This window comes from Poecilia formosa, unplaced genomic scaffold (genome assembly GCF_000485575.1).
Source record: "Poecilia formosa unplaced genomic scaffold, Poecilia_formosa-5.1.2 Scaffold371, whole genome shotgun sequence".
NCBI lineage: Eukaryota > Metazoa > Chordata > Actinopteri > Cyprinodontiformes > Poeciliidae > Poecilia > Poecilia formosa.
In genome coordinates, this window is record NW_006800310.1 from 122,213 (window position 1) to 137,959 (window position 15,747).

A 15,747-nucleotide genomic window follows, 5' to 3' on the forward strand; every position below is an offset into this window, starting at 1 on the left:
AGACGTCAGGTAGATATTAATTCTCCTTCCATTTAATAAATTCTTGATTCATTTAGAGTTTAATGATTAATCGGAAATGGGAATATTCCAGCGTCGAGTTATAATGCGACAAGCAACTGCAATGATCGTTTAAAAAACAAGAACTTGTGCTAAAATTATGTTAGCTTAAATGTTTATTAGCATGCAGCTATCAGTTTTCTGAACGTATATTTTCCCCTTTTTGTACAACATGATTACAATGAACCTAAATGTCTTAATAGATTTTAATGTGGAAGATAACTCCAAATTCTTAGAGGAAATTTACCGATTTGTGGATTTTTTTCAGGCGTTCGCTAAGCAGTCAAGCCAGGAAGTGCGCTTATTTTCCTCGCTGCTGATTGGTGGAACCGCCAGGAGCGGCAATACGTAGGATGTTGATTGGTGGAACTGCTTAGAGTGGCGAAGGATCGAGATTGTCTTCTGTGTTAGCGCTAAAATGGTTTCTGCTGTATGTGCGCTACAAAAAACTAAATCTTACAAGGTATTTCGGTTTATTTTCCAGTGCATCTATCTTAGTACACTTGAAGTGAGACAAAAATTCTAAGTAACTTTACAGCAAGAAATAGGAGCTTGTTTTAAGACAATAATAATTTAATATCGGTGAAAACGTATTAGTTCCATTGATTCACTTATAACAAGATATTTTTCCAAGAGCTTTTAAATTTTTTTTGGCTGACCTTTTTTATTATTTTTCTGGGCAGCAAGATTTGTTTTTGAGTAAAAACAGCTCAATAATTGGGGCTCTATTTACTCCAACATCAAGATGAATGCAAAAACTTAGTTAATTAGTATGGGGCATTAGGGCCATGCCAAGAAAATTAAATAACAATATGAGAATAAAGTCTCTGATTGTATAACAATATGATATGACTTTATTCTGATAAATGTATTACTAGTCTCAGTTTTCTGACTTTATTCTCACTGTTTTATTTTATTTTTTTAGTATAGCCCTTATACACTGTCATAGTTAATAAATGTGAATTTTTAACTTTTTTCCCCGAAGTATTTTATTTTAATTTGTCCTTTATTTATACATGTTATCTCATTGAAATCCAAGATATAATTTCCAAGAATGATTGGTTTTGATAAAACAAAATTACGAACAGAAATAAAAGAAGCAATTAAGGAATATGACTCAATTAAATAAGCTATTAAAGTATGAGCTGTTCTATTAACTCATATTTTTCTTCTTAAAAAGAATAACTTCTTTTTGCAGCCAAAAATCCTTCAGAGGGGCCAGAAATGGCCCTGGGTCCAGACTTTGGACACCCTGAACTCTTAGCATGGATTCGATGAGTGGAAGAAGTGAATCCCTTCAACTATAAATTTCATTTCAGTTTACAGTCTCACTGCTTTCTTCTCAACTCTGCTTATGATTCCGGTTGCAAAACGTGGACTGTGGAGAGCGATAAAAAGATTCACTGAGGTAATGCATGGTTTATTAAAGTCAGAGCGACGCCCAGAGGGCCAATAAATGTGTTTTATTTGTATTCTGTGCAGAAAAGCCGCAGCAGTGGGGAATGTTGCTGCTGAGGATCAATAACCCTGATTTAGCTGAGTCAAACCTCGATGCTTGTATGTTTTGAAACAAAGGAATATTGTTGATTAAAGACTTTCCACCTGCAGAAACTGATGTTGAAAAGAAGTTTCACTTCAGGGGACAAAGTGTTGGACCACAAACCAGATGGACCAGTGGTGATAAATCAGATTTAAGATCAGAGAAAATCTGTTTTTCTGTTTCTGTGAAAGAAAACATGAAAAAAATGGACTAATAAAATGATTGTAGATGTAATTTTTTTTCTTTTTGTGTCACTGTGTGTAGATTTTATTTTTAATACATAGATTAAAACAGTTTTTAGGTGTTTTCAGCATAGTTTCTGGAGGATGTGGCTGGAAAACTAATCAATAATATAATTATTGATTCGTTTTTGATTTAAGTATCTGAAATATTGCCAAATATGATATGACCTTTCCTGTTTTATCCAGTTTTTTCTCCACATTGTTGTTTTATTATTATTATTATTATTAAGCAGTTATTAGGGACATTGGGGGAACTTGAAACTGCTTCCTACCCAGCAGGTTGTTGCTAGGCAACCAAGGAGAGAGTGAGTTGATTCCACTGAACATGTAAGTTTATTTCTATGTTGGTGCTGTTTGTGTTTCAGGATCAGGAAGTGATGTTTGTTTTGGTCATGTGACCAGACTCAGGATTTTAACTGAAACAGGAAAACAGTGACGCTGCTCTGGTCGCCTTTATATTGTGTCTGTCTGGAAATACTGTAATAAAAAGTATTATTATACATAGTTGTCATGTGACGTCACACTTCCAGGACCTGACAGCCATCTTGGTAGGCAGCTGTTATGACAACAATAAAGAAGTTACAAGCTTAGAACTAGCTCTCACCCCATTTCTATCCAACATAAACAATACAAGTACATTACAATGTTTTGAGTACTCCACCCACCTCTGTGTAATACTAAGATAGATATCAGTGATATTTACTGTAGCACTATGTGTTTATTACATTTACTTTGCCAGATATCAGAAACTTGTTATTCACATAAAGAGTTTGTATGTCCTTTAATAATCAGTTTAAATGCTGATTGTGTGTCCATGGTGTAGCACTCTTCATGTTCAGTAAGTAATTAGCTCTGTCATGGTAGGAGAGTGGAAGTAGCTTGTCCACATCGTCTGACATGTTTCCATTATCAATCTCGACAGCAGTCATTTGCTCTCTTGCACATTGGTCAAGAGTGGCCAGATACTTTCTTTTTGTTGGTTCATCCATGCTCTGCTCCTGCCTACCAAGATGGCGGTTCAGAGGCGCGGATCACTTCCAGTTGTGGGAACTATTTATAACGTGCAAAGTGCTGTCAATAAAAAAGCTTCAGCTTGCAGCTATGGACATTAAATGAGTTAATCACAACTCATATTTTTAATAAATCATCCTGCGCCTCAGAGGAAAGTTTAATCCTCAGAGTTTCAGATGAGAGTTCAGAGACAGGTTGAGCTTCTTCCTCAGAGACATGAAAGAGCCTTAAATTATGTGTCCAATTGGTGTGTTGAGAGGATGATGTTCTGGTCAGCTGCTTCTCCCTGAAACCTGTCCAAACCCATCAGCTCCGAGCGCTAATCCACCTCATGGCTTCGCTCCATGGAGGCAAAGGCAGGAAGCTGAACCCACTCTGAGTCCGGCGCCGACACACAACAATTTAGACAATTAAGTCGAGTCCTGCTGACTCAGGATCAGGAAGAGAGTCCAGTCTTCAGGGTCGGGTCTGGGTCCAGATTCAGGTCGAGGTGAGGAAGTTGAAGTGCAGAGGAGGAAGATCAGCAGACAGAAACAGATGGAAAACATCCACAGACCCCCGGCGGCTCAGTCACGGGTTCCTGCTACACGGCCAGGTGTGGATCTTCTGGATTCACTGCAAAAGCTTTTACTTCAGTGTTTTTATGTTTTATGTGGACAGTTTTGTGTCTCTGTCATAGCTTTATGCAGCTGCAAACATGTTTACATACACAAACATTTTTCTCACTCAATCAGACGAAATCATGTCTGTTATGTTAAACCTGTCATGATCCGTGTTTCTGTGTATTTATTTTAAGGTTTTTCTGTGTTCAGTTTCTGTCCTGAGTCTCTGTTGTTTCTGTTGATTGCTTCCCAGGTGCGTCTCATTCCTTGATTACCCTGCCTGTGTATTTAGTCCCACCTGTTGTCTTCGTCTCTTGTCGGATCCTCGTCGTGTGTCATTTGTCGTCTGTCTGCCTGCCATCACAGTCGTACTGTAAAGTCCTGTGTTGGTTAGCTCCCTTATTCAGTCCTCAGTTTTTCAGTTGCTACCGGTAATTAGCTATGTGCTAAACTCTCTGCCATGCCGCCTGTGTTGGACTGTTTGAGCTCTCTTTATTAAATCATCTTCATCTTCATCATCATCATCTGGGTCTCAGCATTTGTTCTCACCACCACCTCCCAACACCACCCCATGACAAAACCAGCATGTTTTCTGCTTCCTAAATGCCAATAATGAGAATTTTTAACATTTTGTTCAGATTTCCAAGTTGGTATTTGACAGAATAATTTTTTTAGCTTTCTGATGTGGTTCAAACATTTTGAGTTTCCTTACAGAAGATGCTTAGAATAGTTTGTTGGAGTTCTGACCCATTCTTCACTGCAAAAACACAAAATCTTACAGAGTGTTTTTGTCAGTTTTCTAGAGGAAATATCTTCGTATGCTTAAAATAAGACTAAACTAACTTAGATACAGATAATATTGTTCATTCTGACTGAAACAGGAGATGTTCTACAGTATTTATGGTATTTTTCAGTGATGATTGTTTCTGTTGCTGAAGGTTTTAGCTGTTTGCACCATAATGTACAGTATTATGTAAGCATCAGAACTGTTCCAACTGATTTTTTTCTAAAGCAGCTGCAGCGCATATGTGGGTATTTTTCATCCGTCACCCCAGAAATAATTATAGCAGCAATTAGCCCTTGTGTTTGTGAGCAGTGAGCTCTCACTGGCCGCCCTTGTGCGTTTAAAGTGGATCTTTGGGCTTTTTTCCCACAGCAATGAGCTGTTTGTCCTTCGACTTTTTGAAACGGCTCGGAGTGAAAATATCGAGGTGATAAATGGAAACACGCAGAGATGAACTCTGCAGGGCGGAACACAAACATGACAACATTTCAGAAACAAAAACAGCATTTATGGAACACTGGAAATGAAGAAATGTTTTGTCATATAGTGTAGTTTTACACTTCACACTAATTAATGAAGCAGCCATAAATTAATTAATCTAATTTGATTATTTATTTAGAGGGGAAATTGAAGTACTTATGTTTCTGCTACCAATCCTAATAAAGTATAAAAATATTCTTAAACTAAACTTGACTTTTTAGCAATCAGTATGACTACAATGAAACACAGCAGTCTAATTTCCTCATAGCATTCTTCAAAATGGGAAAAACAAGAGAACATGCCATTTAAATAAGGTAGATGTGTGTTGATTCTTATAAATAAGGAATTTAATGGCACAAATCAGATCTTCCCACCCCCAAAAAATAAAAATCAGATCTGTGCCACTTCCATGTGTGGAACTAAATTCAATCCGATAATCTTCAAAGTGTCTGATTGGTCAAAATAATCTGCTGCTGGCCAATAACAAACTCATGTCTTCTCTGGCAGCCATTTGTTCAGCGCATAAAGAGTTAAAACCAACTGACCAAATGTTCCAGAACTCAGCTTTGGTTGCTAGGTAACGGGGCTAGGCTCTGCTTTGGTTGCTAGGTAACGGGGCTAGGCTCTGCTTTGGTTGCTAGGTAATGGCGGAGTGCCTGCTGTTTATGAAACAACTCACCAAAAACACCAACATGTTGCCTATAAAGGCTGGGTGTGTTTTTTTAAGTACTTTGACTGTTTTAGACCCAAATTGAAGAATAAAAACGTTCAAAAAAATGAATTTTAAATAATAGGTTACCTTAAACTCGCACTCTTACATGTGAGTGTTGAAAAATAAACCTGTTTCCAACATATATTTCTATTGTTGATGCGAAGAGAATACATGTCACGATAACAAATTTTTCTGGACAATAAATTGTCCAGAAGTTATTGTGTTAAATGATAATATTGAGCATTTTCATCTAATATGATGGCAATCGCAAAATAATGCAAGAAAACATTCTCAAAGATCAATAAACGTTAAATTCTAATGAACATTTAACACTGAGACTGGAAGGCATTTTAAATTTTAAAAATAATTAAAATAACAGAAACAACAAATAAAATGAATTGTTAAGATTCTCATAAACAGGGCTGGTTGAGACCAAAACACCAGACTGAAGACTTTTATCTCTTCTACCCAAAATGATAAATTACTGAGCTTGTTTTAATTTATAAAGCAATTCATTGGTTTAATGTGACAGGCCTAACCCTACCCCCAGGTCGTTTCTTTTTTTTTTTTTTTTAAAGAAAAAACAACCTATAAAGTCGTAACTTTCCCATTTTTCCAATGGGAAATCCGACTTTTTACGGCGTTCCAGTTGATTTTTCTGACTGGGAAATCTGAATTTCCCAGTAAAGCTGGAACGCAGCGTGAGAACTGCTCAGTGGGTCGGGGGAAGAGGTTCTGTGCAATCAGGTCAGTCTGGGACCAAAACATTGTTTTCATGTTGGAACCCTGATAACGGATCCATGTTTGCTCGCCGTTTCCATCCAGTTCAAATATTTACTGGAGCCGGGAAAAAGTGGAAAAGCTTTCATCATCAGGTCCAGAACCATGCGGAGGGTGGCACCATCCGCTCCAAGCCCCAACCATGAACCTCCAGCTGAATTATCATTTCCATTACAGCAGATCACACACGGAGGCTTTAAAGGTGTTTTTAGCTAAATCTGCGGTAAGGAAGAGCAGATCCTGTGCAGCGGAGGAGGGAGTAAAACCCAAAGCCTCAGAGCTGAAACGTAAATCTCTGCTTCATAAATCTGCTGGGACTCGATTCCACCAAGGATCAAAGTTTTCCCTCTAACAGGAGACCCATCCCATGTTTTGTTGGACTTGAGGTTTGTAGTTTAAGGGAACTACAAGCTTCTTAAAAAGCAAAACTAAAGATTTATAACGGCACAATAAAGTTTGATTTAAGCCACATCAGAATGACAATGAATTCTGGGAATTTTATGAGATCCTCTTGAGAAACAACTGGCAGACTGACGCGATCCATGATCTCCAAGTCTTTACGACGCGTTTTAAAGGAATTAAACCATAACAGACTTCGTGTCGCTTGATTAAATTCATGAAAACAGGATAAAACTCAAAGGTTCAGGATGCTAAAACAATACAACTATTGTTGCAGCTGCACTTTCAAAACGTTAAAAGTCCAGCCGTCGTTTTCTTTGTTCAGCTTGTTGAATATTAATTAAACCAAATGGAAATGAAATTAATTGAATATGTTATTTTAATTTTTATAAAATGACGGGTAAGAATAGATTATGACGCATTTTTTGGCAAAATGACGCTCATCTCCACTCGTATGTCTCTGCCTTACCAGATGTACGAAACTGAAACAGCTTTACGTAACGTAAACATCTGACGGCATTACGATTTGCTCTGGTTGAGTCGCTTCAGACCAGTAGACAAAAACTAATTTATAGTTTATTTCTGCAACATTTTAAAAATTTGCTACCGTCTCCATGGTAACGCGCCATCTTACTTAAAACATTTACGATCAACAAATATGATTCATCTTCCTTCCCAAATGTTTTGTCAACCACATCACCTAACCAAATCTAGGTCAAATTTTTTGCGCTACGTTTGTGCAGCAGAATTTTCTGCGTTGAAGACCTTACTGAAAGTTTGTCGGTAAAAAAGAGAAACCACATTACCCACATCTAACAAATTAGTGTAAATGTTCGTTTGAGTCTCCATAATTTTAAAGACATTAATTAAAAGGTTCCAGAGATCATCAGAGGTCAATTTACGGCATTTCCATTTGTGCTGCGTTTCCTTTGGAGATAATGATGATGACCTCTGGAAACCTTTGTATTAATATCTTTAAAATGAAATTAGCGGCACAAAGGAACAGCTTTGCAGCTCAAACGTTTGAAGCTGCAAAGCGTACATTCGACCCGTTTTCCCAGCCTGCTATGGAGGAATTCTTCTTCTTCTTCTCATTAATTTGCTGCTTCTCATCTGCCGCTGGCCTCAGAACTGGACGACGTTTACATGTGGGGCATTAGGAGGGCTGATGGAGGTCAGAGGTCACTTGGATACTTCCTGTTCTCCATATGTTCTCCCAGTAACGCTGTCACGCTGGCTTTAACCTCGTTCTGTGATCAGATTTTTACGACATTCCAGTTTTTCTCCCGTTTGGGAGGCTGATGTGGATCCCAGAGGGCGGACTGAGCGATGCAGCTGATGAGAAACGCTGGCGGTCACTGGGAACCGACACGGATTCGGTTCTGCTCAAACATCATCACTTCCTGCTCTAAAAGCAGCTTTTAAAGCAGGACAACCAAACCAAAGGATAATCAAAACAAACTCAATGATTTCCATTTGCATCTAATTCTGGATGATAAAAGTCTTGAAACTAACTAAACCATTTTTTGAAGGATAATTTTGACCGCATTTAATTTATTTTATTTGTTGTTTCTGTTGTTTTGTTTATTGAACTCAGATATGTAAAATGTTCATTAAAGTTTGAGAATGTGTTCTTGCACTATTACTATTATATTACCTTAAAATTGTCTCAAAACTACAATATTATTGTTTATCACAATCATTTCTGGGACAATTTATCGTTCAGAAAATTCAATAATTGAGGCTGAAAATTCAACACAGAAATTTGAAAAAGAAAGTACATCCTCTTAACTCTAGGATTTCCTCATCAAGACATATTTACAACTTTCTAAAGTTGTTTAAATCACATTAACAGAAACATTCAGACCCTAATTAAGCCAAACAGCTTGGTGATAAAATGTACGGCTTCAATAGGACTTAGAGGGAAAATGTCAGCAAAAGGAAAATTTTGTTCTGGATTTTTGCAGGTTCTTCCTACTTCTTGGTTCAATCAATCAAAGGTCTGTCATTAAGTATTTAACCTGATTTAAATCTGAGGAAAACAAGGGAAAACAAGGCGGTGTTCCCAAAAGAAAACGTTTTGCTTTTCGGATCAGAGAAGCGTCTCATCAGGAAATCAGAGCTCCTTACTTTGGTCTGGATCCTGTTGACCGGACTGGGAGACTGGACCTGCGGTTCTGATGGGGTTCTGTGGAAGCAAGTTGGTAGAAAACAACAAACATTTTTTACAAATCAATCATAAATGAAGTCCAGGAGAATCTGTTTGACTGAGGAGGAAAGTTGGTAAATTTCAGCTGCTGTGGTTTTCTTCCAGAAACCAACCAAACCGTTTGGCAACATGTTCCCCTCCTGGCCTGTGGGGGCGCTGCAACAAGAACCACTGTAGGAAACGATACAAAAACATAGGAAGCGCAACTTCGTTAGTCATGAAATATAAACAAAATGGAGCAGCGCCAGGTTTTAACGATTGGAGGGTTCCTCTTTTTATGGAGCTTTTTGTTATTTAATGAAATATTGAAAACCGAAACTGACTAAATATTTTTGGTAACTGAAATAAATAAAAACAGTAATTAATGTGGAAAAACTATAACTATCTAGAACTATAAGCATTGTCAGGAAATAACTTTTAAATAAATCTTTTAAAGTCTAACAGATCAGCAGAGTTTGGTGGTAACTGCTTTAGGAGTATTTTTCCTGCACTGAACATTTTACTTTTACGTGAGTAATTTTATTATGAAGTATTTCTGCTCTTGAGTAAAATTTCTGGATTTTCTCCCCACTGAATGAACAACAAACATATTTTAACCAAACCTTCACCACCATCTGCAGATTAGTCAAAGTTTCTGAAGTTTTTTATTTAAGAAACTGATTTGGAGACATTTTCATTTTGACAGATTTTATTATTTATATTTTTTATTGTAATTTCTATAATTAAAATACCAAAATTTCCACTTACCTTCATATTTTGATCCATGTGATTATGTAATTTTTAAATATTAATGACTGATAATTTGACACAGACACTTTTTGTAAAATTTTCGCTCCATTTCTCTGGTGTTTTTCTGCTCCCACTTCCTGTTTCAGACGCTGAAATGCTCAACATGTCTGAAACGTTCACTGACCTTCTCAGTCAGTCCGGTCCTCGCTCCTCCTTCTCATCGCAGCTTTAGGTAGCCTTTCTGACTCCGTTCCCTCTGGGGTTCTCCGGCCCGTTCAGCAGAGGAAGCAGAACAAAGCGTTCACCTCTCTGCAGAGGAAAAACTGACATCTGAAGGCAACACAGTTCAAAGTACCGAGCCAAGGACGCTGAACACGAGTTATTCAGGCATCACTGTTGTTGTTCTGAGATGATTAAAAACCCGTTACGTCTGAATGAAGATCGTTTGCTTTCACAAAGTTTTCAAATCTGATTCCAGCGTCAGATTTTCAGTTTGGTTTCTTCCTCCAACTGGAAGAAATTTATTCTCTCTTTAAAGGAAAAGCCAAACATTTCTTTTTTCTCCTACTAAACAAATAAATCTATAATTAATTTTATCTGAATATAACATAAAACATCTATGATTACTATGTTATAAACAGCTTTAAATTTGAGATGTTATTTGACAAAACACAACTGGAGATGATGATAAACGTTTTGTCCTGAAGTTTTAAACCTGCCTGAAAAATGGTTTGGATTTGTCACAAAAGACAAAATGTTTCAAATAAATAATGCAAAATAAATGACAGTAACCAAATGAGACCTGTAAATAGATCTGAATGGAGAGAAACAGCAGAAAAAGAACAGATTGTCCTTTCTGGGTTTTATCCAAGCAGGTGGCGACCAGAAATGTAGAAAAACGCCTCCAGGAGATCAGGAAAAAGTTCAAGATTTTTTCCCATTTATGAAACTGAAATCCTTTTTTCCCCACACGAAGGTTTTTATTTCTTATTGTTTTGGCTTAGAGATCATAAAAACCTAAAATTCAGCGTCTCAGAATTTCCTCAGATACATAAAAATGAAATGTGTTTAAAAAATTTCTACACTCAGTTATGGGTTGTGGCTCCTTTTGCATGAATTTTCTGCCAGCGCTGATCGATTCTATTGTTGTTAATCAATTTGTTCGCCTGTCTGTCATCGGTTTGAAGCAAACAATACTGGAGCATTCCTCCTCATTGTTGAGCCGCTTTGTGAAATCACATCAAAACACAAAACCGGATAAGAATCAAATTATGCACCAAGATGCACAATGGAGGAGGAGAAATCCTCGAGCCGAAACAAAAGTTTTATCACGAGAATCAGGCCTGCGATTGTGCTTAAGAACCACAACAAAAACCGGCTGCTGCAATAACAGGAAACTGGTTTGTTGTTTTTTTTTTGGAAAGCTGATGAGTGAATTTATTGTCAGAAGTGTCAGATTACAGGGTGCATGTTTGATGGAGTTTATCAGGAATTATGAGCTCATTTTCAAACGTAATATGAAATAATTTGATACTGAAACTATACGGCATTACTAAACATTAAATATATGAAATATTGTCACCTTTCAACAAGAATTCATTTTTTTAAATTTTATTATAAACTTATTTTTTGAAAAAGAAAAACATTTTAGCAAAAAAAAAGAAAAAGCCAATTTTTTCAAATCAAATGAAAAATTATTTTTTTTCCAAGTGAATTTTGAAAAAATAAAAAAAAAAAGGGAAAAATTGTTTTTACCCAAAATATTTTGGCAAAAGTAGAATTATAATCACTTCCACATAATTTTATATTTTGGTCTATCTAATGATGTAATTTTTAAATTATGTTTGAATCAGTTCCTCAGCACTTGAGTCGCCTTTTTACTGAAAACTTTTTTTATCCGACTTGCATCATTTCTTGGACGGATTCTCTTGAGTAAAAGTTTTGAGTATTTTACTCACCTCTGGAAATATTTATCTCTACATATAAAATCTAGTTTCACTTTCTGAATTATGTGATAAAATATTTTATTTACTCCTCTAGTACGAGAGTAGATTTATTAAACTTGTAAAACCCATCTATAATTAATATGATTAATAATTAGAATTTCAACATCACTGTTAGAGGAAAAATAACAAAAACAGAGACAGACTGTTGATGTAAAGGAAACCCAAACACATGTGATCAACCTCCAGGCACTGAACTGAAACTTTGACTAAGCCTTTTGGTTTTCTTCCCCTGTGGCGCTGAAACAGCAGATAATCCAAACGTTTGAACTTTAAACCAGAAAAGACGGAGAGATTTATACGCCACACGGCAAAAACAGAGACACAAATATGACAGAGATGATCAAAGGAAACGGGAAACATCTGAAGCTCATCACCAAATCTCAAACAAGAGCAGCAATTAGACAAATACCAGGTGTGGCTGAAGGGCGAATAGCACAACCAGCAAAACAGACGAAGATAAACACTGGAGAACTACGATTACCCTGAAGTCTCTGAAATAACCACATGGTTTAATCAGAAGATGGTAAAAATCAAGGAAACAACATTAGCTAGAGCTAACGACATTACTTAGAGCTCACACCATTAGCTAACAGCCATTAGCTACAACTAACACCAGCAGCAGAAGTTAATTCCATTAGCTAGAACTAAAAACACCCAGATGTATTTTTGGCAACAAGTTAATGTCTGGAAAACCTCGGCTAAGATGTCACATTCGAGTGGAGCTGTTACCTAGCAACCGTATCAAAGCCCAGCCCGTTACCTAGCAACCCAATCAGAGCTCCAGCATGTTTGGTCAGCTGGTTTTAGCACTGAAGGCACTGTACAATGGCTGCTGGAAAAGACTTTGTCTGATTAGGTTCTTTCATTGGGACATTTTTCAGTTATTTTTTTGTTTTTGGCTAAATAAAACTTTACTTTCCAGCCTTTAGGACAGACGAAACAAAGGCTATACGAAGAATAAATTCAAAGTAAAACCTGCAGTGAACCGCACTGCTAAAGCACACACTTATCACTTCCACATGCACAAAGCTTTTCCACCATCAGTCGTCCCTTCTGCCGGCCTCCTTCAACACTTTAAGGAAGGAACACGAGGAGGAGATGATTTAAACCTAATAACTGAAAGAAGTATTAATTCCTTTCTTTCTGCTCATGTCTTGGACGCAGCTGGAACATGGCAGCATAAACACATTCCACGCAAATTAGTGACATGCTTCTGTAGTGAAACGGCTGTCTGGCTTTAATTTGTGAAATAAAACAATGCAAGATCTAAAAAAGCTGCAGAAAGTTTTTAAAAAACGTGAAGCAAAGGTCTTTCAAGCATCCTTTGAAATCTGAATCTGCTTCGCTCTTCAGTAAACATTTTGTCACCTGCTCTGTGTTTTTATTGAAGGTAAAAGAAAATCAATATGTCTCTTACAAAAACAAAAATCTCCAGTTTAGATGTTTGATTTGTTACTTTTCAAAAGATAAAATAACTTGTAAATCTTCATTTTTTATTAAAACTCTTCAGAACATTTTAACTGTTTCCTGACGAGGCTTTCGGACTCAGACGGCTTTGATTCTGGTTTCAGTTCTTTGTGTTTGTTATTGGAGTCGCAGCTAATTTACAGAAGCAGAGAATAAACCTGCTGCTGCTGCTTCGCCTCTTTCCAAAGCCTGCGATGGCGATTAAAGTGTTTAATGTCTGTTTTGGGAGAGCTGCGGGGTTTTCAGGGGAGGATCAGCGCGGTTCTTAAAACCCTTCTTCACCTTGTGCCCAGATTATACGATCTGACATGATCCATGTTTGATCCTTGCTTTATTACAATCGCTCTCTCAGGAAGCGGCGAAACAAGAGTAACCTCAGGGAGAAGTTTACTGACGGAGCCCCGGCGTGGGCAGACCCTGAAATAAACCCCAAGGAGACGAGTTGCTACAAAGCAGCAGCTGCACGTCTATAGTTTACTGCTTGGTTCGAGTTACGAGGATAGAAACTTCTGGTTGGAGGATTTTTAAGAGTCAGGTTCCAAATTATTGTTATTGACATCATATTTTGGAAATATGAGTTTTAGGATGCCTTCATGTTAATCCCGTTCCGGTCCGTTTGTCTAGAAAGTCCGGTTCGTTTAGCGAGTGTGAATGCTAAGCTAACTCTGGTCCGCCAGATGATCCTGGTCTCGGTTCGGTTGAAGTGAACTTGGTTTGGTTCCAATGGATATTAAAGGGACTGGAGACCGCTCCAAAAGCGGGAAGTGGACTACAGAGCAGGGCATTCTGGGTAAATACAACCAAAACAAATGTTGTTAGCCTAGCGCTAGCAGCAGAAATGGCTCCTGGTCTTTAGGCAAAGACTAAAGAGAAATCCTCCAAACGCTAAAATCTGACACGTCCATTTTGTTTCCATTTGGTGAAGAAGGAAATTGTTCTCAGTGTCTTCAGAGGTTTTTGTGTCATTTCCTTCAGTGGTTCTTGGTGCAGCGCCCCCACAGGCCAGGAGGGGAACAGGTGGTTTGACTCAGCAGAGAGAGAAACACAGCAGCTGGAGGTGTTGAAGTTTTGATCTCAATCAAACTGAATCTACTGGACTACCAGGAGGGAAAACATCCTCCTGATAATCTCAGGACAAATTCCTTCATTTCCCACAATCCAAATGGATCCAGGAAGTCTGATGAACAAGCTGAGCGCGTGTTATCAGTTTCTTCCACCGCACTGTCTGGGCCCTTCGCTGCTTTTAAACTAAAAGAAGCAAACATTCAAAACAAATCACTCTATATGCATTTCACTTTCACAATTCAATTAAAAGCCTAAAATTAAATCTGAAAATAATTCCCACGCCCATTCAAAGCATAAGTTTGGCTTCTTGGAGGATTTGGCCAAGACCGGAGCAGATAATCTGTTAATGATCCCGTTATCCATCACGTTCCTTCAACAGATTATCGGAGTTCAGCTCAAACAAGCAGCAGAGAGGAATCGCCCGGCGGCGAGTGACGCAGCATCCTGCAGCACACAAAACACACCGAAACTACGGCAGCACATGAGTTCAAGGCAGGAAGTGTGTTTCTGTGTGCGTGGGTGGGATATTATCTTATCAGTCAGGAGCCTCGTTGCTGGAGGTTTAATGTCCAACTGTTCAATTATGGTCGTTTATCATCACAGAGCGTTAAAAGCTGCACAAACCGCCGCTGCTGCTTTAAGGCTGGAGATAAATCTGACAGTAATAAGTTTTTCTGCTCCGTCTGAAATGCTTTTCAGACGCATTTTTCATCCTTTTCAGACAGAAACATGAATGTGGATTAATGGATTTCTGCTGCAGAGCGCAGCATGATGTTTGGATGTCCTAATCAAATACTCTGCTGCCGAGTTTCTGCCACCAAAGCGTTGGATTTTTTTCTGTTCATGTATCAACTGAAAATGCACACAAGCTGTTGGAAGCGCTTCAGTGAGGGCAAAGCTGCAAAAAGCGACACAAACAAATTACGCAACAATGGTGGAAATGTGGACCGTCTTTGTGAAGAATGAAAAAAATGACAATGAGGAGGAAAAATGACCGCACATGAAAAAAACCTGGTGAAAACTGCTCACAGATGCAGCTGGAACAAAAAACAAGACGAAATCAGAAGTAAAATACAGAAAAATCATTATGTTATATCAACAGGAAGCAATTAAATAACAAAAGAAACACACAACAACAAAACCGGCGGAAAATAACTGGAAAACAGAAACTCAGCTACTGAAAGAGACAAAGAGAGAAAAACAACAAAAACTAAAACTACATGTCAGAATTAATAAAATTACAACTATAAAGTCAAGTTATCATAACAGATTAGATTATTATCTCCAGATTATGTTTTAACAGGGATAGTTTGGCACCCTGGCATTAAAGAAAATCACAAAGACTTGTGAAGATATGGAGGAGAAATGTTTGAATTACTGTTGAGACTGAATGAAATCATCTGTTTTCTTTTTATTAAAGCTCAGAAAATTCATGGCTACCGAAGCTTTGATGTCTTCTAAGAAATTAGGCGAGGTCAGACGGAGGACGAGCAGAAATAAATCAGAGTCGTCTGCAAAACGGCGAATAGAAAAGGCTTTCTGTAAAAAACAATCGAATGTTAAACATGTAATTCCTCCTCATTACCGGCACTTGCACACCAAAAATAAAAAATAACAACATAAAAATCACTAAAATTCCCTTCGAATGTGAAACAATGCACCAA

General features: G+C 37.7%; 1 protein-coding gene across 3 annotated transcripts in view; it reads right to left on the bottom strand.

The window, feature by feature from the left end:
* Nucleotides 1-15,747, bottom strand: part of LOC103154054 (arg8-vasotocin receptor-like) — a 37,210-nt gene that overhangs the window by 9,432 nt on the left and 12,031 nt on the right. For all 3 annotated transcript variants that reach the window (XM_007575200.2, XM_016662382.1, XM_016662381.1), the window contains 2 exons: nt 9,730-9,801; nt 8,738-8,795 (listed from right to left, as the gene is read on the bottom strand). The gene's annotated coding sequence lies outside the window, so the exon portion shown is untranslated. The remainder of the gene's footprint in view (nt 1-8,737; nt 8,796-9,729; nt 9,802-15,747) is intronic.